This window comes from Callospermophilus lateralis, chromosome 2 (genome assembly GCF_048772815.1).
Source record: "Callospermophilus lateralis isolate mCalLat2 chromosome 2, mCalLat2.hap1, whole genome shotgun sequence".
Lineage (NCBI taxonomy): Eukaryota > Metazoa > Chordata > Mammalia > Rodentia > Sciuridae > Callospermophilus > Callospermophilus lateralis.
The window spans coordinates 155,411,826-155,433,810 of record NC_135306.1 but is presented as its reverse complement, the minus strand read 5'-3'; the positions used below and the strand labels follow the sequence as shown (position 1 = coordinate 155,433,810).

Sequence of the window (21,985 nt, the reverse complement as noted above, 5' to 3'; positions counted from 1 at the left end):
TATCCCAGATACTGAAAACTACAGAATCAGAGAGGAAATTGCCAACATTTGAAGACTTTTTCACTATCAAAGAAGCGCATTCAACCATAATACCAAATTGCATTCACCCAATGGACATTCAAATGGCAATTTTTCACTGTGCAGATGATTTTACAAGACAGTATATGGTGACCAAACTTTCCATTTGTCAATATGCTCTCCCATTTTTGGTTCCCAATCCTTGTAATCACCAAACTGAATTCCCTCTTTGGTCTCTTAGGCAAGTCAGGAGAAGCTGGAAAGAGGTGGAAAAAATAGGTTGGGAGAAAAAAATTAGGAATTATGATAACCAACTGATTTGCTGGCAACCTATCCCCATTGTATCTTTCATAAGAGTTGGAAATTCTGTCTCCACTTCCAAGTCACAGATTCTGAATTCACTCCTGAGTAAGGGCAAACATGACAATTTTTTTCACCATCATTCTAAGAAAGACAATAACAGCTGTCTTTTGATGGAAGGGGTTGTGGAAATATGCTGGTTCTGTCCAAGTGGAAGAGCTGAAGACAGATTTGAAAACTGTATTGCCTTCACCAGTCTCCATGGAAATGGTGAAATGCATGAGAAGCAAGTGAAGTTCTTGCTTGAGGTCTCCTCAGTTACTATACTCCTCCTATCAACTTCTGACATTGAAAAAATGAAGAGTTCCATTCTACCTGAATTTTTTAAATCACTCAAACCACTCATCTGTTTGTTTGAAAATGTAGAAAACATTGTGGATGAGAAGTGTGATCCTCACAAAGTAAGAATTGGTATCAAGAATCTAAATAAGGTAGAATTAGCTGAAAAAATTACAGCTACATTAAAAAAGTTGCTGAAGGATTCTACATCTCCTTGCAGTTTGAATAACTGTGCCAACATTGCTAGGAAGTATGAATTTATAATTGATGAGGATCAAAGAGATTGTCAAGAAGCAGGAAAAAAGGCTGATATCATCATGGATCTCCTGGGGAAAGTGAAATTATCTCAGAGAAAAGAAAAATTGCTTCCCCTTCAGGGACAGCTATGGTATGATTGGTGCAAGAAGGATAAGGAATTCTATCAAGTGAGAAAAAAAGGGAACAGGAGCATTGAACAATACAAAAATGAGATTGAGAAGGAGAAGCAAAAAATACGCTGTGAACAATATCACAAAGTTATTGACCTTAATAACCTAATGAATTCCCTTCTTGATGGTCTTCAGTCACACCCAGAGACTCACATGGAGCTCTATTTTCTGCAAAGGCTAAGTATGTTCATGGAACAACTAAGCAAGAAAGACTTAGAAACACTCCACCAGAGGCACAGTTTCTTGTTGGCTCAAGTGCAAACAGAGAAGCAGAAGCAGTCAAAGACTGACTCCCTCAGACTCTGGGAGGCTGAATTAGAAGATGTTTCCAAAGAGATCAGTGACTCCACTCTAGGAATTGAGCACTTCCTGAGAGAGGTGGGCCAGATCTATGAAGCTCTGGAAGAAGCTTCCTCCCAAACAAATACACTATTTCTCTCCCTTCCCCAAATGGCTGCTGATCTGATGGTATCTGGGGCTCCCATTGAATTGATGGATGGAGATGCTTCATATGTGCCCTTGAAGTGGGTGGCAGCTGTTTTTGACAAGGTCTCTGAGAAACTTGGAGAAAAACGGGTGTTTGTTCTTTCTGTCCTTGGCTTGCAGGGCTCAGGGAAGTCCACATTGCTGAATGCAATGTTTGGCCTACAGTTTAGTCTCAGTGCTGGGAGGTGTACCCGGGGGGCCTACATGCAGCTTCTGAAGGTGGAAGAGATGCTCAGAGAACAGCTGGGTTTTGATTTTGTGCTTGTTGTGGACTCAGAAGGACTTAAGTTTCCACAGCTCATCAATGAAGCACAGGTTAAGAAAAATGAGTTGGCAACCTTTGTCATTGGACTTGGAAACTTAACTCTGATCAATATTTTTGGAAAGAATCTTTCAGAAATGCAAGATATTCTGCAAATAGCTGTCCATGCCTTTCTCAGGATGAAACAACTGACTATCTCCCCAAGATGCCTATTTGTTCATCAAAATATAGAAGAAGTTATAGATACAAATCAAAATATGGCAAGGCGAAGATGGCTGCAGGAGAAATTAGATGGAATGGCCCTTGCTGCTTCCAGATATGAACAGTGCCCAGATGTATGCCAGTTCAGTGATATCATTAAGTTTGACGTCAAGACCCACATCCATTACTTTGCTTGCCTCTGGGAAGGTTATCCCCCAATGGCCCCTCCCAACCCTTCTTATAGCCACAATGTCCAGGAGCTGAAAAGCCGGATTCTTAACCTTGCCAAAGAAGAATCCAGAGGAAATATTTTAAAGATATCAGAACTTAAAGTCCGGTTACGGGATTTATGGAAGACTTTAATGAATGAGAACTTCATCTTCAGGTTCAGGAACACCAAGGAGGTTATGGTCATGAATAAACTAGAGACCTTGTACAACAGCTGGACCTGGGAGCTGAGAAGTCATGTGCTAGAATTGCAGAAACAGCTAACCAGCCAAATTCAGAATGGAGGAGTTGAAGAGATCAAGAGAAGCCCAGTAGAGAAACAAGTGGTGGAAAAACATGAAGCCATTAAGCAAAAACTTGAAAAGTATTTTCAAGAAGACACAGACAGAGATATATTAGCTCAGTGGAAAGGTAAATTTGAAAACAATTTGAAGACTCTTAAAGAGGAGCTTATAGTAGAACTAATGAAAAAATGTGAGGTTATGATTGGTGGAAAGAAAATACAAGATGTTTGGAATGAGCAAAAAGTAAAATTTGAACATATGTTCTTAGAAAAAATCAGGGGAATAGCTATGTCCTCCAAGAGCAAGGAGTTACATGATAAGGAACTGAGGGATGTGTTCAACAAGATCTGGTCAGAGAACATTTCCATTCTATTGCCTCCCTTATCCCCATCAATTGAGGATCCTGATATTGAAATTGATCTAGAGAATATTCTGCTAGAGCATTTTAAACAGCATCCTAATATTGTCAACAAAATTAGGTACCGTAAAACAAAGAAAGCATTTTCTATCAATTATTCTAAACATGTTTTCACTTCTCAAAAGTCCCAAGCATATGGGTCTCCTGTGGAAGAATTTGAAAAAGACATTATAAAGAGAACAACTCAAATTATGAATGTGGTTAAAGAAATCATACACATGAGAGAACAACAAAATGAAGGATACAGTTCTAGTTATTTCCATGAAATTCTACAAGTGATCCAAACTGAGACTGAGGCTGCATCTCAAAGAGTCACATACTTACTAACCAACAGATATAAATTAGAACTTGCCCTAGAGCTATTCCAACAGGCAGCAAATAGTTTTAAAAAGATGTGCACTGCATTCAAGATGGCAAACAACCCTGTTCTGTATCTAGAGAGCAAAAAAGAGGAATTTTTTACTAATTTCAAGTTGTCCTACAAACATTGTCAAAGCATTGATTGATTTTTTTCTGGTGCAAACATTTCTACTGCCTTATAAATTAGGATAAATGCTCAAAAAGCTTATCAGTTCCTCATCTGTCTTTTCTGTTGCATTTCCTTCTGTGATGAGCATTTTTTGTAACACAGATAATTAAACCTAACTAATTAAATACATAGTTTGGATGTACTCTGGAAGTTTTTAAATTATTATATTATTCTAATTTCCATTTACTAATTAACCTCTAGAACTGCTATTTTGCCAAAAGTTTAAGTTGAATATTTGTTAGAAATAACACAAAACATGCAAATCACTCTTTGGTTAACCAACATAACAATGCAAAATTATAGAAGAGAAAAAAGGAAAATTTAAGAACTAAAAATGTATTGAAGCCCTTCAGAGCAAAAACAAATTAAAATGGTGCAAGGTAAATGAGAAAAATGTGTTTTAGGTGATGAGAAGGCAAAAGTCTCTTGGCAGAAGTCCCAGCAGAGGAGTGGATATCTTTGTATTAATATGGGCAACTAGCCTGGACATGGTGAAAAAAACTATATTAGGATTGCTGAATAATAGTGCACACATACTGTGATACCAAGGAAAAGATAAAGGGAAATATGATTAAATGAGGGTGATACCATGATTTAACTGTAGAGAGCTTAAAGATAAAAGTAGGACTCAGAGTAATATTATATATAAAAATGTTGTATGTGGACCTAGCCTCTCTAATATAAAAATGGGTGTAATGTCTGAATGGGAGACACTCCTTTCACAAATCACTGGATAAACAGATAATTGTACAAATATTCTCTTTCTTCCATTTTAATCGAACATGCTATATAGGAAACTTTAAAATTATCTAACCCTAGACACATGGTTAATTTAAAAATAATACAGGACTCTAGAGTAGAGGGAACTTCAAGAACTTTGAATTTCAATATGTTCAATACAGGGACATCAGTATTCAAATTTCACTTTAAGAAGTAAGAGATTCATGAAATTTAATAATCTAGTACCCAAGAAACAAACATCAGCCATGCTTCCATAGATATGAATAATTTAAGTTGAACAATATGCTAAAGAAGATTGGTTTGATCTATTTAGCTAATGATTCTTTTGTGTTTCTATTTTCAAAAATAAAACAATTTCCATTCGTGTGAGATTGACACCAATAGATCTTTACTACGTTCCCACAAGGTTACTTAAATTCTCCTATTTCACCTAGTGTAACTTGGTTAAAAAAGACTTAGATTTGATCCAATTAAAAGCACTGATGCTAAGAGCCACAGCCAATTAATATGATGCATGGCATTTTTGATTGAAAGGTGATGCCAGCTAGCCATTGAGATGATATGATTATGTTAAAAATTACATTCATATGGATACCGGACTCCTGCTGGGACTCCTGGAGAGTTCCCATTGGTTGGGAAAGTGCAGTAGGAGGGAATTCCGGGGGAGGAACTTGCTCTGGGGTTCCGGGAGGAGAGGGGGGGGTGGGGGCCAGGTGCGTGGTATTGGCGGCTATTTCAAAAATAAAGTTTGTTCCTGTTTCAGTGGCTCATGATCTTGTGCCCAGACAGACTGCGGCACATTGATATTAATTATATTAATAATATAATGCCAATATATCACTATGAAGACAAAACCATCACTGTATTACAAATGTGTATTCATGATATGAACAACAGATACAGGGACCAGTGAAAATGGTGAAATTCTCATGGATTAGGATCACTAAAGACATCTTTCAGAGAACTAAAAATAAATAATTGTCTTTGTCAGTTCTTAAAACAAGATGCACAAAATTCATCAAGTGTGGTTTATGGAGAAATTACGTAGAAATATGTTAAGTCTTAATCCCAAAATTACCAGGAAACAAGCTGAATTTGAGTGGAGCTTTAAGCTACCCCAGCCTCTTTTGGAGCTTCAATAACCAAAGCCAGTTGGATTCTTTGCAACATTACAGACTCTGTGCTTTAATGATCCTGTAAATTTTGGCTAGATGCCACCATACTAATTGTAGACTTTGGCAAAAGCCTATGACTTCATCCAGGGCCAACCACTAGGATGTGAATTAGAAAATTAAAGTATTTGAGGTATTTCACCACTTGAAGGGATTATTACCCTTTTACTGGGCTTTATCTTCTTCAATTGTGAAAGAACATAAAATTTTTTGACATCTGAAATATCCATATGTTCTAGGTTATGACAGATCATCATTCCAACAGGGAAAAAAAATTGTTTTAGTCAGCTCTTTAGTTGCTGCAACCAAAAGACCTGACAAGAACAATATTAGAGGCGGAAAAGTTTATTTGGGGGCTCATAGTTGAAGAAGTTGGCCCATAGACAGATGGCTCCATTACTCAGGGACCAAGGTGAGACATCACACCAGGAAGCAGAAAAAGAGAGAGAGCTCTGATCAACAAGGACTAAATATATACCCCAAAGGCACACCCCCAGGGACCCACTGCCTCAAGCCACACCCTACCTGTCTATAGTTACCACCCAGTTATCCTTATCATTTGATTAACACACTGATTTGGTTAAGACTCTTATAGCCCAATCATTTCACCTCTAAGCTTTATTGCATTGTCTTACACATGAGCTTTTGGGGACACCTAATATCTAAACCATAATAGGCTGCAAGAAAACATGAGTATGTATGTGCCACGATATTATGCTGATTTTAATTTTTAAGATAAATACCAAAGAGTTGTATAACCAGGCATATGGTGGTGGTTCCATTCCTAATCTTTTGAAGAAACTCCATATTGTTTTCCATATCATTTGTACTAATTTACAATCCCACCAACAATGTAAAAGTGTTCCTTTATCCTCACATCCATTCCAGTATTTATTATTGCTTGTATTCTTCTTAAATTATATATATATTTAGCTGTAGATAGACACACAATATCTTCATTTTATTAGTTTATTTTTATGTGGCACTGAGGATCAAACCCAGTGCCCCACACATGCAAGGCAAGCACTCCACCACTGAGCTACAACTCCAGATCCATTGTTTGTATTCTTGATGGCTGGCATTATGAGTAGAGTGAGATGATTTTGATCAGAATTTCCCCAACTTCTAAAGATGTTGAACTTTTTTTTTGTATTCTTGATGGCTATTTGTATTTCTTCTTTGGGAAATGTTTGTTTAGTTCACTTGCCCATTTATTAATTGGGTTATTGGGGAGGGGTATTAAGCTTTCTGAGTTCTTTATATATTCTGAATATTTATCCTCTGTCAGAAAGCAGCTAGTAAAGATTTTTCTCCCATTCTGAAGGTTCTCTTTACATTCTTAATTGTTTCCTTTGCTGTGCAGAAGCTTTTTAATTTGAAGCCATTGAATTTATTAATTCTTGATATTATTTCCTGAGCTTTAGGGGTCCTATTGAGAAAGTCATTCCTGTGCCTATATTTAGTGTGCTGACTCTGGGTTTGCTTCAGGAGTTGAATAGTTTCTGGCCTAATCCTAGGTCTTTGATTCATTTTGAGTTGACTTTTGTGCAGGGTGAGAGATTTAAATAAAAAAAACAAAACACTAGTCTTCTACATCTGGATAACCAGTTTCCCAGTATCATTTGTTTAAAAAGCTATCTTTTTTTTCCAATGTGTGTTTTTGGCACCTTTGTCAAAGATCAGATTCCTGTATCTGTGTGGGTTTTTCTCTGTGTCTTCTGTTCCATTCACTTATGTGTCTAGTTTTATACCAGCACCATATAGTTTTTATTACTATCTCTGTGTAGTATAATTTGAAGTCAGGTATTATGATGCCTCCAGCATTGCTTTTTTAGCATAGAATTGTTTGGCTGTTCTGGGTTTTTTATTCTTCCAAATGAATTTTAGGACTGTTTTTCTAGTTCTGTGAAGAATGTCATTAGTATTTTGAAGAGGATTGCATTGAATCTGTATAACACTTTTGGTAGTATGGCCATTTTGATAACATTAGTTAATTATCCAAGAATGTGGGAGGTCTTTCCATCTTCTAAGGTCTTCTTCAATTTCTTTCTTCAGTGCTTTTTAATATTCACTTTAAAGTTCTTTTACCTATTTGGTTAGATTTATTCCCAAGAATTTTATATTATTTTATTTGAGGTTATTGTGAATGGGATAGCTTTTTTAATTCTAGCTTCCTTGTAATCATTGAATTTCAGTTTTTACAAATGATCTTAGGACAATTCAGGTAACTAAGTTTTTGCAGGGGAAAAGTTCATGTACATGAAGAAAAATCACATGCTCCACTTTTTGTAAATAACTATTGGCTGGATTAACAAACATCATCACAAACAGAAGTAAAGCCATAGATCACTGCATATGTATTTACAAAAAGCCATAAACAAACATGCATTTCTTCTTTATCAGGACAACTTAAATAGATGTTTGAACATTAAGGCAGTGATGATTCTAAAACAATGAAAATCTAAGTTAAGTCTTTATGTTCATTTTGAAAACTCATATTCATAGGTAACTGTGACCAAAGCAAACTTATCTTCTAGATATTAGTTCATCTGCTTGGATATGTTATTAATCCATTACCAATTCTCTTTCAGACATATGGGATAAGAATTATCACCAACACCATCTAATTACTTTAATGAATCATTAGTTTTTTTCTTAAGTTCTATTTTGAGGAGTTAGCTTTCAGCAGCACAAGCATGTGTCACAGAAAGAACAGAGCATTTTGGGGTAAACTCTGAAAACACACAGGCTGCACTTGCCTGAGAGTTGGGCAACAATTAAGAATTCAGGCTGGGCACAGTGGCACACACCTGCAATCCCAGCAGTTTGGGAGGCTGAGGCAGGAAAATCTCAAGTTCAAAGCCAGCCTCAGCAACATAGTGAGGCTTTAAGAAAAAATAAAAAGGACTGGGGATGTCACACAGTGGTTTAGTGCCCCTGGGTCTAATCATCAGTACCAAGAAAAAAATCAAACAAAAATAGCTATAAAATGGCAAACAGGATCTACTAACTAGAGAACCCCCAAAACATACTTGATGCTATCCTTATCTCAAAATAGAAAATATTCTTGATTACTGAAGCAAGTTTGATAGTTTAGATGTATTTATTATGTAATTGCTAGCCTCAAGACACAAATGATATATTTATTAGACCTGTGTTTCTTTATTCAAGGAAAAGATGGGTGGTGGATGGAAGGAAAAGTAAGTTTAAAATAATTTCAGATTGCACTCTTGCCCTATCAAACTCAGAAGTATTAAGTTTTGAAATCTGGGTTTGAGGGGTGGTGTTCTCTTTCCCTACTTTAACAATGAGGACAAAAGTAAGATGCCAGCCTGTAGGTGCATGGTGAGAACGAGTTCTGGTGCCCCACTTTGGTCTGCTGTGGAGTGCAGGAAGGGTGTTTATAGATGTGGTAATGTTAAAAACATATTTGGTCTTCCTCCCTGGTAGTAGACAACTTCTAAAACCCTTGTTATTTCCATAAATATTTTTGCATGCTAATGAAATCATTGGTAGCTGGCAGCCCCTAGGTAGCTTTACCATGAGGACTCATCAGAAGCAAAGACATGATTAGGGGGGTGGGATTATCTTCAGCCTCACCCTGCCTTACCTCTCTACCTTCTGGGAGGGGAAAGAGGCTGAAAGTTAAGTTGATCATGGCCAGTGATTTCATCAATCATGCCCGTGAAGTTTCAATAAAGGCCCAAAAGGACTGGGTTCAGTGAGTTTCCAGATAATCAAACGTGGATTCCTGGAAGACGGCTCTCCTAGTGAAGTCTTGGAAGCATTTCTTCATTTGTATCCTTTGCAATAACCAGTAAACATGTTTCCCTGAGTTCTGCCAGCCACTCATGAATAAATTGAACCCAGGAAGGAGACTGTGGCAACACCAATTTGTAAGTGCTGGGTTAGACACTCTGGAGGCCTGGACTCCAGATAGTGTCAGAATTGAAGAGCATTAGAGGACACCCAAGTGGCATCTGCTGCGGAGCTGCTTGCTGGTACATGGGGAAAACTCCCACACATCTGGGCACAGAAGGCTTCTGAATTGATGGTGGTATGAGAGCACAGGACCACACACCCCAGGATGAACTAACAGGCATGATTTAACAACCGTGTCTCCTTAGTCTGGATGTAGTACTCAGAAGGATCACTATTTACACTGCTGCCCTTTATCTAGGCAGTAATGATTTCACAGCAACAAACCTCTTGTGAGGAAAGGACTGTTCACACATGTTAGCATCGGTAATAGCTCATGAGAGAAGGAATGGTAGTGACTACATGGAAACTTGCAAAAACTGAAGACAACTGTAAATTCCTTTGGTGTCTTCAAATCAGAAGAGAGATGGCAAAGCAGATGAAGCTGCAGCAACAGGAGTCTCCAACCACAGAAGCATTGTCTAGAAGACATTTTAAGTGCAATTTAAGTATGTTACACTTTGCTGAAACATTTTGGAGATTTGGTTAGTTTTCACTCTACTACCTGGCAAGCTTGGCTTCAGCTAAATGGCTGTATTGGTTTTATAGGAACGAGATACAGTTTTAAAGATGGAAAGACTAGCTATAAAATGGCAAATGTAAGCAACTTCATCATCAGCTACATTCAACAGAGTTAATACTGTTGTCCCTGCTCCCATTATCTATATCTGGAAGGAAATAATAAACACCATCCAACCTGGACTTCACCTTTAGAAGTTGGAGACTGTGTGCAGCTCTGCGCATGTCTGACTTTCCACAGAGCTGAATTTGAGATTCCATCGTGTTCCAGGCCAAATCCGCTAGAAGAAAGTCATCCATTGCTGTCCGAGTTTCATTGCTGTAAAGAACAAGCTCCCCAAGGTTTCAAAACCTGAACTCATGGTCTGTGTTTCTGTACTGTTCAACTGAACTTTGCTCTCTAGGGCAGATAGGTTTTTAACAGCGGAGATTCCTTCAGTTTGGGTCTCTGTGTCTGATGAATCAGTGCTCATGGAAAAGCTGGAGTGTTTCAGGATGCTGCCAAAGGGCAGATGAGGGCTACTGTCCAAAAAGAAGTTTAAGTCTGTCTGTGTTTGCGTGTCAAACATCTCAAAGCCTAGGAAGTGAGAACTTCCCCTATACCTGTAGGGCTGGACAGATGTGTCTGCAAATAAGAAGTCACTTTGGGTCTCTATGTCCAGTGATTCCAAGACTGGCTCAGTGTTCATGGTGCTAAGTTCACTCTCTTCTGTTTGAGTTCTGGATATTTGAAGCTGAGAAGAACTCTTCAATATCAAAATCTATTCCAGGATTCTGGGTTGAGCCAGATGGCAGCTGGGTGTAAGGCCCAGGGTTTGTGTCAGACTAAAGACTATGGTTATCCAATGTCTGATTGGGCAGATTACTTGACAAGATGTTTTCTAAATCACTTAATAAGTCTATGGTTTGGGTCTGATTATCTGTCATGTTCTGTGAAGGAAGCATACTATTCTGTGCACTGAAGCTCAAAATGGGTGCAGATTTCTCAATATCTTGATTTAAAGTCTTAGGGTCATTCTGAGGTAACAAACCACTAGTTACTGTCTCTGCTACTAAGGTGCTGCTTATAATATTGTCTGCAGGAACACTGTATGATGAATGGACACTCTCAAAAATGTCTCCTCACAGTCCAGCTTGGTCCATCTGTACTTGGCCATGTGTGGGACTTTGCATCCCTCTAGTTTGGGTTTCTCTGGAGATCCCACCTGGCTGATAACAAGTGTCCATAAATGCATCAGTCTGAGAAGCTATAGATGAAGTTAACCTTAGAGCTGGGCAGAAGCGTCTAGATGTGAACACTAATGGGAAGGGACACTTGAGAATCAAATGACAGATCAGTCTGAGAACAAGATGACACAGAGGAGTCAGGGCCAACCCACTGTGCAGAAGGTAGGAAGTTTTGTGAGGCAAAAGACAGATCCGGCTGTACACTGATTGAAGAAATGCTGTTCTTCTGACCGGTGTTCCCTAGTTCTTATAAAGGATCAGACTTATTTTTACCCAAGTTCACTTGAACTCCAGTACTAACTGGCTCAACAACAGGATTTACAATTTTTGAAAGAGGTATGCTCTCCTTAAGAGAACAAGCCTCTGATTCTAGGCCAAGGATCAGGGTTCCGACTGACAAGGGCACTAAGTGCACAGCACCAGCGGTGGAGCCGGGATCCACACCTAACACCACAGGCTGGGTGGAAGAGTCGGGTGGTAGGCACAAATGCAGGCACAGGAGAGAACTGCATGACCGGAAGTTTAACTAGAGCCACTCTGGGCTTTAGTAGAAGCAACTTCTGAGGATATCTCGCAGGTGTGTGACACTGTTTTCTGGCATTAGAGCTGCAAGAATCTGCAAAAGAAGTTACTAATTTTCTTTCTGAAGTTTCTAGTTCTTGAGGATCTGGCCGAGGAGGGGGTTGGGTGCTCAATGCGTCAATGGTCTTGTTAGATAACTTCTGGATTTGTAGGTAGTTTTCCGTTCTCCTTTTTTTACTAGGTGGATCTCTCCCTGTGTTCTGCAGGGATCTCATGACCAGTTCGGTAGAGACTGTAATGCCCTTCTGCTGGCATAGGGACAGCCACAAGTGCACTGGAAGGTCTTGCCACAGTCCTCGGCGTGCCTTTTCAAGTCCACAGGAATCGCTGCACTTGCTGCATTTATGCTTCTTCTCGGCATGCATTTTCATAAAGTGCTGTTTTACGAGAGAAAACTGAGAAAATGGTCTGTCGGGACCTCTTGGGCATGCTTCAATTGGACAACAGTAGAATTTTGTATGCTTTTGAAATCTTTTCTTATTGTTGGATTTACTATGCCATCCTGGAGGCGGTGGCTCTTGACCAGGTGCATGTTGAGCGCTGGGCTGTTGGGCAGGATCTTGCCGCAGCCGCGCAGGGTCCACAGGATGTTGGTCTGCATCTCCCGCTCAGCTCGAGGCTGGATCCGGGTGGCGCCGGGGCCGCGGGCTGCTGCATTGGGCCGAGGCGGCGGCGGCTTCTTCCCACGCGGCCTCCGGGACCGGAGGAGCTCCCGCCGCAGCCTCGGAGGCCGCCATGGCTCCCGCACTGGGATAAATCTTTCTAATTTCTTTTTTGGCAGATTCATTGTTGATGTATAGAAAAATGTATTGATTTTGTGTGTGTTGATTTTGCCACCTGTTACTGTGGTAAACTTATTTATTAGCTCACGCAGTCTTCTGGTGGATTTTTTTTTTTGGGGGGGGGGAACCTTCTAAGCATAAGAGCATATCATCTGCAAACAGTGATAATTTGATTTCTTCCTTTGCTATTTTTAACCCTTGTATTTCCTTCTCCTGTCTAGAATTTGGCTAGAATTTTTAGTACTATATTTAATAGAAGTGGTGAGAATGGGCATCATTGCCGTGTAACAAAGTTTAAAAGAAATGCTTTCCATATTTGCCCATTCACTATGATGCTGGCTTTGCATTTTTTATATATATCGTCTTTATGATATTGAGATAAGTCCCTGGTATCCCTAGTTTATTCGATGTTTTTATCATGAATGGGTGCTGAATTTGGTCAAAGGCTTTCTCTGTGTCTATTGAGATGAATAAACAGCCTTTGACCTTTACATTTATTGATTTGCATGTTAAATCTCTTGGGATTTATTGATCATTTTTATAATCATGCTTTTGAATTCTTTATCTGGTATTTCATTCATCTCAGTATCTTTGCTGTTGGTTACTGGTGTATTATGAGCTTCAGGAGGCATCATGTTACCTGGCTTTTCATATTTCTTGTATTACTATGTCGGGGTTTATGCATCCTCTTATGTGTGGGCCTTTTAGGGCACCACTTTCTCTTTCCAAAGTGTTTTGGGATATCAAGTGTTGGGAACTTTTCAACATATTTCCAAGTGGGCTTTGTAGGTAGTTTTCCTGCTACTTCTCTGATAATGATTAGTGTATGATTTGGATGTGAGACAATGCAAGAAGGTTCAGAGGAGAAATGATTGGTTGTGAGAGTCTTAATCCGATGAATTAATCCCCTCATAGGGATTAACTGGGTGGTAACTGCAGTGGTAAGGTGTGGCTCGAGGAGATGGGAATTGGGGCCATGGCTTTGGGCTATATATTTGTATCTGGCAAGTGGGGACCTCTCTGTCTGCTTCCAGATCACTATGTGAGCTGTTTCCCTCTGCCACACTCTTCCACCATGATGTTCTGCCTTACCTCGAGCCCCATGGAATGGAACCTGTTGTCTATGGATTGAGACCTCTGAAACCATGAGCCCTCAAATAAACTTTTCCTCTCCTAAAATTGTTCTGGTCAGATCTTTTAGTCACAGCAAGCAAAAAAGCTGACTAAATAATTATTGAAGTTTGATACAGTGCATATTGTTTCAAAGCTTGAGGATTCTAATTTTCCTGTTGGTCTCAAAAGAGTAGCATCTTCCTTGTGGATTTGGCAATTGTGTTGTGAACAGCAGGATATGTGGAGTACACTCTCTCTTGATTCTCTTCTTCACTTAACAACTCAGTATATTCTAAAGGAGTATTGTACATCTAGATTGAGACCCCTTACAGGTGTGTTCTCCATAGCCTTTGTGCTAATTTTCTCCAGTTTTGCTGTAGGAATAGATGTCCATGAGTGAGACTATTAGTACGCATCCCCCAGCCATTTCTACTTGGAACCTGGTTGTTGGTGGGGTTTTGTGTCTTGTATCTAAAATTTGTATTAAAATATCACTTAAGTTTGAGTTTTGTTACAGTTCAGATCCTCTTATGTGTGGGCCTTTTAGGGCACCACATTCTCTTTCTAAAGTGTTTTGGGATATCAAGTGTTGGGAACTTTTCAACATATTTCCCAGTGTCTCTCCTCTCTCTCTCTCTCTCTCCCTCCCACCCCCCCTCTCTCTCTCTTTCCCCTTTTCTGCTTTCCTCCATCACACCCTTCTGCTATGATGTTCTGTCTCACCTTGAGCACTGAGTAATGGAGCCAGCAATCTATAGACTAAGACCTCTGAAGCCATCGTGTCAAATAAACTTTTCCTCCTCTAAAATTGTTTTTATCAGGTCTTTTGGTAACAACCACTACAAGCTGACTAAAATAAGCGTGAATGGTTTGTGTGTGGATAAAGGTGAGCTAGCTATCTCTTGGCTGGGTTTAAGTGAGCAGCGACTCTCTACACTGCAAATTTGTAGTGTCCCAGGATATTCCCAGTCCCTCACAGAAAATGGTTAAACAAACAATAGCAACAACAGGATCAAACAATATCCAGCATTAAAATATATGCCTACTATGACATTTATTGCACTAATTAACATACACACACACCAAAAAAAAAAAAAAAAAAAAAAAACAAGAAAAGTGGGTCAGAAATTGCCAAAAGGAAAAGCAATAAATATCTATGAAGTAGATCTGGCATTAAAGTAAACAATAGCTGTCAACTATGCCACCCACAATAATGATAACAGCAAAATCATGAAAACATGCATGGTGTAGGCAGAAATTATATAAATAAATATTTCTAAATGATGGCAAATACAGTTTATTAAGAGAAAATAAAATGTGATAAGAAAGTTTAGAATGTTCAAAATATGAACAGAGAGAAATCAAAATAGATGTAGCAAGTCATGGCTATAAAAAAGAGATATAGAAAAGATTCTTAATGAAAAATGAAAGAATAATCTCCACTGAAGTGGTCAAAATCCTCAGCGAGGATGGATGATTAGTACCTATGCCCAGCTATCCTTCTTTTTGTTTCTTCTTGGGCTATGTACTGAGGTAAAGACAGAGAGGGGGAGATGGAAAGAAAGAAAAAAAAGACTGGTGGTTATTAATCCCCTCATTTGTGTATGTTGCTCACTGAGCTATCAGTTTGAGTAGCCAAAAACTGAAGTTGGTAGAAATACCATTCAATATCCTTTCTCACCAATTAAGGACAGAATATGGGAAGAACTTACTCTCAATTGGAGTTTTGTCTGGAAATACCAGTGATAGACCCAACCTGATCTTTTCTTAAAATTGGGCATCTCGCCACAAAACCATGAAAAGATAATTTCGGCTTTACTATAAATTACTGCAAATTCTGAACCTGCTTGGAATGCCTGCCCGTGCCTTAAACTCACCCATGCCTGGCTCTCTGACCTAATAGCACCCTCTCTGAAACTTAGTGACACCTCATAAATATTGGCCTTCCCTGGCCAGACAACAACCCTCTCTGAGGCTCTAATGGTCCTCATAAATTCTGATGTTGGGGCCAGCAAAAAAATGTAAACTACCATTAGTGTGATGCTTGTCAGAGTTCTGTTATCTGTAACCCCCCCCCTTGGTGTAACTTTCTGGGCTATAAAGCTGGGCTGCAGGAAAGCTGGGGTGCTGTCTTGTTCCCGCCGTTTTGGGAGGGAGAGGCAGCCCGGCCAGTCGAAATAATAAGCTTGCTTTAATTTGATTTTAATTGGAGTCAGTGGTCTTTTCTTGCATCCTAGTCTAACACCAGATTGATGCACTCCCAGTGTGGTGCTCCTGTAGAGTTTTAAGTGGGGAGTCCCAGCAATGGTACTTAGCTCTAATCAGACCTTAGCAATTTTGTTGGGTGTATCTGTTCTGGAGAGATTAAATCAACACACCCCCAAGGGCCAGGTAGATGCTCATCTCTGCTGGAAGTCTGGATCTCAGGAGTCTCCTGAGAATTCTACTCACGGGCATGAAAGACAACCTTCCATAGGTCCCACACACTCTACTGCCCATGAATACATTCTTCCCAGGTTTAGTTCCTAAGTCTGATCATGCTGCCCATTCAGATTCCCTTCATCCGGTCATATGAACCACCAGAATCGAATGGAAAGCAAGTTGTACTCCCCTCCATTTCTCCAACTTAAATCCCCCTGGATACAATCTTCTCTGTGCCTGTTTTGCTCATGTTCTGCTAAGTACATCCTAGGCCACCCAATAGGTGGTTTTGAGGACACTATGGCGATATTTGCTATGATCACCCAGGCTCCCACGGTAGCAAGCTGCGTTGTGGACTCCTCAAGATGGCTCCTTGCCTCAGCTCTCTGCTTGCCAGTTGAGAAACGAGTACTTTTCAAATACTAGTTCACTGTGCAGCCTCTGGATCACATAAGTTCAGGATGCTTTTCTGTTCTACAGGTTTTACCATGCCAAATTGTCTGCTGTAGTTCTCTATGTTATCACACCCCTCTGAATAGAACCAGTGCTGCTGCCACTACGTGCAACCAACTTGGCCCCAATGTACCTTTTCTTGTTCATTGTTCAATGAATCCTAAATTTTTAAGTCTCTAAGAGACTCTGACCATCTGATACTGAATTTCACCTACCTCACTGAGATGCTCAGTGAGAGGCAGTACTCCCACTGTTTATATCCTGAGCCACAGAGCAACTGGAAATGCAGCCTTCCTCTAATCTCTTATCTTGAATCCCTCATGGAATAGCACTTTTAAAAAGAAGTTACATAATTTGCAAAGACTTGAATGAAATTATAGTCCATTATGATAAATGAAATAAACCAAGAATGGAAAGATAAATACCATATGTTCTCATTTATAAATGGAATCTAAAACAATCGTGCTCATAGAACCAGAGAATAAAAATGATGGTTTATACATGTTGGGAGGAGGGTGGATAGAGATAATAAATAAGTGTACAAAGCCTGTTAGATAATTGCATATTATTTTTTTGGATCAATTGCACAACATTATGAATACAAATAACACAATACTGTATATTTCAACATCACTGAGTTTAGTTTCAAATGTTCTCATCACAAAAAAGTTAAATGTGATATGTTAATTAGTTTGATTTAATCATTCCACATTGTGTTCAAAAATACCTTTTGTACCCCTAAATACATACAACTATAGTTTATCAACCCTATCATTTTTTAAAAACCTTATTCCTATTTTCAAAGGAGTTACAGTTTAAATGAAGCAAACTGAATCAGACTTCAGTGTAGGAAACCTAAACCATCTCAGGAATGTCAGACTATAAGATATGTACTGCAGGGAAATAGGCATCTCTAAAAACTCTGGGAGGCATAGAAGAGCCAAAACTAGTGGCCCATCACCGGACTATTGAATTCAGGCTCACATCATGAAGCTGCAGGACAGAGGGCAGCACTCTACTGATGCACTGCTACACTGTCTCCAGTTACCCATGAGGATGGCTTCCTTAAGGTAGAATGTTGAGGCTGGTCATTGAATCTAAATACTCACATCCCACACCCTGCATGCTATTAGCAAAATAGTTTTTTTAAAGGAGGAAGATAGGGAGGAAGGGTAAGGACAAGGAAAGGAAAGGAAAAAGAAAACATTTGACTTCTGAGTTCTCATAAAACAGTCTAGTTGGTGGATCCTTTTACACATCTAAAGCATTTAATGCAGTTTCTTATTTCCAGTGTCTTTAACAAGACAGGTCAGAAAGTATGTAAAGACTGAGGGAGTTAGTGTGTAATTTCTGCCACATGAACTTTTAATACACCTGCTAATGCTTTAAGGTGTTACAGGTCCTTTGAAAGAAGTCCAGCCTTCAAGTAGGAAGGTAGACTAGGAAACATTTCAAAGAAACTGGAATTTGAGTTTATATTTGCAAGATAAACAGAATAATATTGCAGGAAAAGAAAAGGAAATTAGTGAAGCTGTCTGGGTTCTCTATAAGTAAATTATCATGTCTGGAGTGTACTATGCAAAGTGAGGCAGGAAGAAAAGGTACTCAAGTTTAGTGAGGACTGGAAAGGAAGTAAAAGTCAGATCATAGTGGGCTCTGAAGGCCGTACTGAAGAATCTGAAATATATCCTGTAGAAGTGGGAAATTTGAGCCAGACCTTAAGTGGTAGAGTGCTATGAATACATTTAAGCTTCTGGATGCATGTGAATACTAGTCTGGAGGAGTTCAAGTCTAGAAGCAGGAAAGTCAGTTTAAAGAGTGTTGTAAATAGAAAATAAGAATAGAACTATTGAGCCGGAGAGAATCTTAATGTTAAACTATAACAAAAATTAAATTGGACATTGTAATAGTTTATTTAGTTGGAAAGGCTGTCTCTAAAAGAAAGGTAATAAAGTGAGAAGGCACAATGTAGATGAGGACTAGAGAGCGATCAACATAAGGGAATATTTCTACTTGGGAGTATTTCTAAATGATATCAACAGATAATAGCAAATGCATGGGATAAATTCAAGTTTGAATGGCTTATTTTAGTTCTACTGGAATCTGCAGAAAACAAAAAGTGAGGGAGAAAAAACAGTACATGATTTTAAGTCTTGAATCCTGGTCAGATGGCATTTTCATTGACAGTATTGGGCAAGTCACAAGAAATTACAAGTTGAAAGATAGAAGGGAATGAATTCATTTTTGTCACTGTATGAATTATTAAAAATATATCAATTTGGAAGAAAATCATCAAAGCAGTTTAAATAAATGCACATTTTTCTGTATTCAAAGTAATTAACTATCAATGGTAATCATTTTTCAACAATATATGATTTTTGTGTTGTGAAATATAATGAAGTTATTGGTTCTTGTGTGTCTCTGGAACCAAAGGATGAGAAGCTCATGGAAATAGAAGAAGAAAATAAAGATGTCAGGAAAGAGAGATATACATATAACTAAATGGATGGGAACATGCAAATTTTGTGGACATAAGTTAATACTTTTCAAGACTAACCAAAAGAAATATGCAAAGAACATTTATATGTAAGGAAGACTTGCACTTTGACCCTAGAAAGTACAAGCATTTAGGTACTTGTCTCCAATTTCTGAACTGAGGCTGTATTTCAAATGAATTGGCTTCAAGAATTTTGCATCATGCTCAGTTTGAAAAACATGACAGACTTTTCGATAATTGTATTTCCTGAGGTCTGTCCATGGAAAATGCGTTTCATCTTCTTTTAGCAGAACACTTTTTAAAACATTACAAATGGCCAACTTTGTTACATTATTAGAACGTAAGCTGCTAAAAGATACATTGAATCTGGGGGTACTCTGTAATAACAGCCAAAGGTGGGGAAAACATCACATGTGTAGGAAAAATCTACCTTGACCTTTGAGCACAACATTCACATACAACGAATTGCTGATAATTTAAAATAAAAGATAAGCATATTCTTCCTGCTGTGGCAAAACAACTGCCTCTTAAAATTTCTTATCTAACTCAAACTACAGACCATTGAAATGAACCCATTTACCTGTATGCCCTTCAATAGACAGTTTTCAGTTTGGGGATCTTATTTACCCATAAACATATTATCTTTGCCTCACATCTTACCACAACAACATTCAGAAAATTCCTTGTATAGTTTACACACTCAAATATTTTTGTAATTTAAATTTTTCTACCTGATTATTTAAACTACGTACTTGTCATATCAAAGTGCCAAACTTTATTACTTAAGATAAGGCCAAAGAATGCTATTATACAAAGTTTTAGTGCAGATACAATGTATGTGTATAATCACAACTGCACCACCATTTTAGAATAGTTTTATGTTTTATTTATTTTTTTGTTAAATTTTAATGATCTTTATTCCACCATAATTATCATATGACAATAAAGTAATTTAACAAAAGACAAACAGGATCTAAAATGCCATAAAATCAATGAGATGCATTCTTTATTTGATACAAAAAGGCATCTAAAAGAGTAAATGAAACAAAAGTTGCATCTTTGAAAAAAAATACTTACAGGAGGAAAATTATTTTTTTAAATCTTAAAAACTTTTTTTAACAAATATTCAAAAGCTTTAGCCATCTGGGAAGGAAATCCTATTCATTTGATAAAAAAAAAAAAAAAACAATTTGGATCAGACATACTTTGACAAATTAATGAGTTTTGTGTTATTATACCCGACATATGACTAAAAATTTAAAATGAAAGTAATAAGATCTGTTTCTGATTATATGCTTATGTATATCTAGATGTATGATATGTATGTGTGATATTTTCCTACCTCCTTACAAAATTGTCAAAAATAAATTGTGAAAGAGTGCTATTTTATTGAACTAAAGGAAAACAGTGCTTATACAAATAAAACATTCTTTCAGAAAATTAAGAACTAAACCTGCTATGGTTTTGATATGGTTTAATTGTGTCTCCACAAAGGTTCACGTAATTAGAGGCTTGGTTCCCAGAGTGATGGTATTAGGAAGTGGTAGAATCTTTAAGAAATGGAGGGGGTCTAGTACCATGTCCTTCAATCACTGGATCCATGAGATATTTTCTAATGTGACTTCTTAAGTAGCACTTGCAAAAAGCATGGTTATGAAAGGAGCAAGTTTGACCCCATTCAGCTCTCTCTACTTCCTGACTCAAGATGTGACCACACTCTCATGTATACTCCCACTATTCCTCTCTGACATGATGTGACAGCTTCCACCAGAACTGAGCTAATGGAAGTACCATGTCCTTGAACCGCCAAAAGTGAACTTAAATAAACCTCTTGTGAAGTTAACTGTATCCAATGCTTCGTTATGACAAATAGTTCACTAATACATAACCCAAATGTTATTCAAATTCACATGACTTGAGTAACCTTTGGAAAATAACAATATTATTGGTTTGAGTAAATCAGGCCTGTTTAAAGCATTTTTAGCATTAAATAAAATACAGATGCATGATTTTCCCACATAAGTTTACTAGTATAATGAGCTTTTGTTAGTTCTATATTACAAAACTTATCAGTGTGTTGCCCCTAAAGAAAAGTTAAAAACAAAACACCATATCCCTGAATGCCCTTTCCATTCCCAAAACAAACTAACCAAGTTAAGTGCACAATGAAAGTGGGTGTGAGCCACAATGTCCGGATACACATGGAAGGACTCTGGCTTTCTCTCATATATTCTGAAAATAAGAGCAGGTTAGTTTTATCTACAGAAAGCTACTTTCTTACATGTACACCAGGGCAGCTGCTCCTTGGGATACTAGTCATACAAGGAACAAAGGAAACTAAGCAAATTATCACTGCTTCTGTAGCCTAACTTATAAAACCCCTCTTCCTGCTGTAACTGGGGTGGATCAGAATACCATAGAGAGGAAAGTGCTCATCCAGGTGGTCTCCCTGGACTTTCTGGAAAAAATACCAGAGACACACCTGTCTATTGCATTGCTATTGGGCTTTCTGGCAAGGTACTGGAGGTACAACATGGAGCAGAAGTACAAATTGTTGGCTCACTGTCTGATGAAATATATATCTAGCCGTTGCCACTAGATCTTCCACATAAGCATTTCTCAATGAGCCTTACATCTCATATCCCACCTCCAAGTGTCCTTATTTGTCTCTTGGCAGCCTATCACACTGCCATAGCACAACCAAGCAGTAAACATTACAGTTAGTGAGAGGGCAGCAGATGGCAGATTCAAGGAAGGGTACAATCCCAGCAGTTTCTCAGCACCATATTTACAGTGACAGATTGCTTCTCAGAAAGGTGAATAACAAAGGTAATTCACTGAAACTTAATACTGGACTATAAAAGGAACTCTAAAGACACAGAAATTCAGAAACATATTATTAAGAAATACTATGTTGATCGATGATGACTCCCACAAAAACATTCCTTGGCAACGGAACAAAATGAGTGAAAACTCTATTAAAAAAAAAGAAAAAAATATGTTATTA

At 38.3% G+C, this 21,985-nt stretch overlaps 1 non-coding gene and 2 pseudogenes across 1 annotated transcript; 2 read left to right on the top strand and 1 right to left on the bottom strand.

Annotated features, from left to right (window-relative positions):
* Window positions 1-3,470, top strand: part of LOC143389199 (interferon-induced very large GTPase 1-like) — a 50,129-nt pseudogene extending 46,659 nt beyond the window's left edge.
* A 6,624-nt stretch (window positions 3,471-10,094) lies between these two features.
* On the bottom strand, window positions 10,095-12,313 carry LOC143391456 (ATM interactor pseudogene; annotated as a pseudogene).
* A 9,580-nt stretch (window positions 12,314-21,893) lies between these two features.
* On the top strand, window positions 21,894-21,985 carry LOC143393235 (small nucleolar RNA SNORD116). Its single transcript, XR_013090536.1, has one exon. It is a non-coding gene; the product is annotated as a small nucleolar RNA SNORD116 (small nucleolar RNA).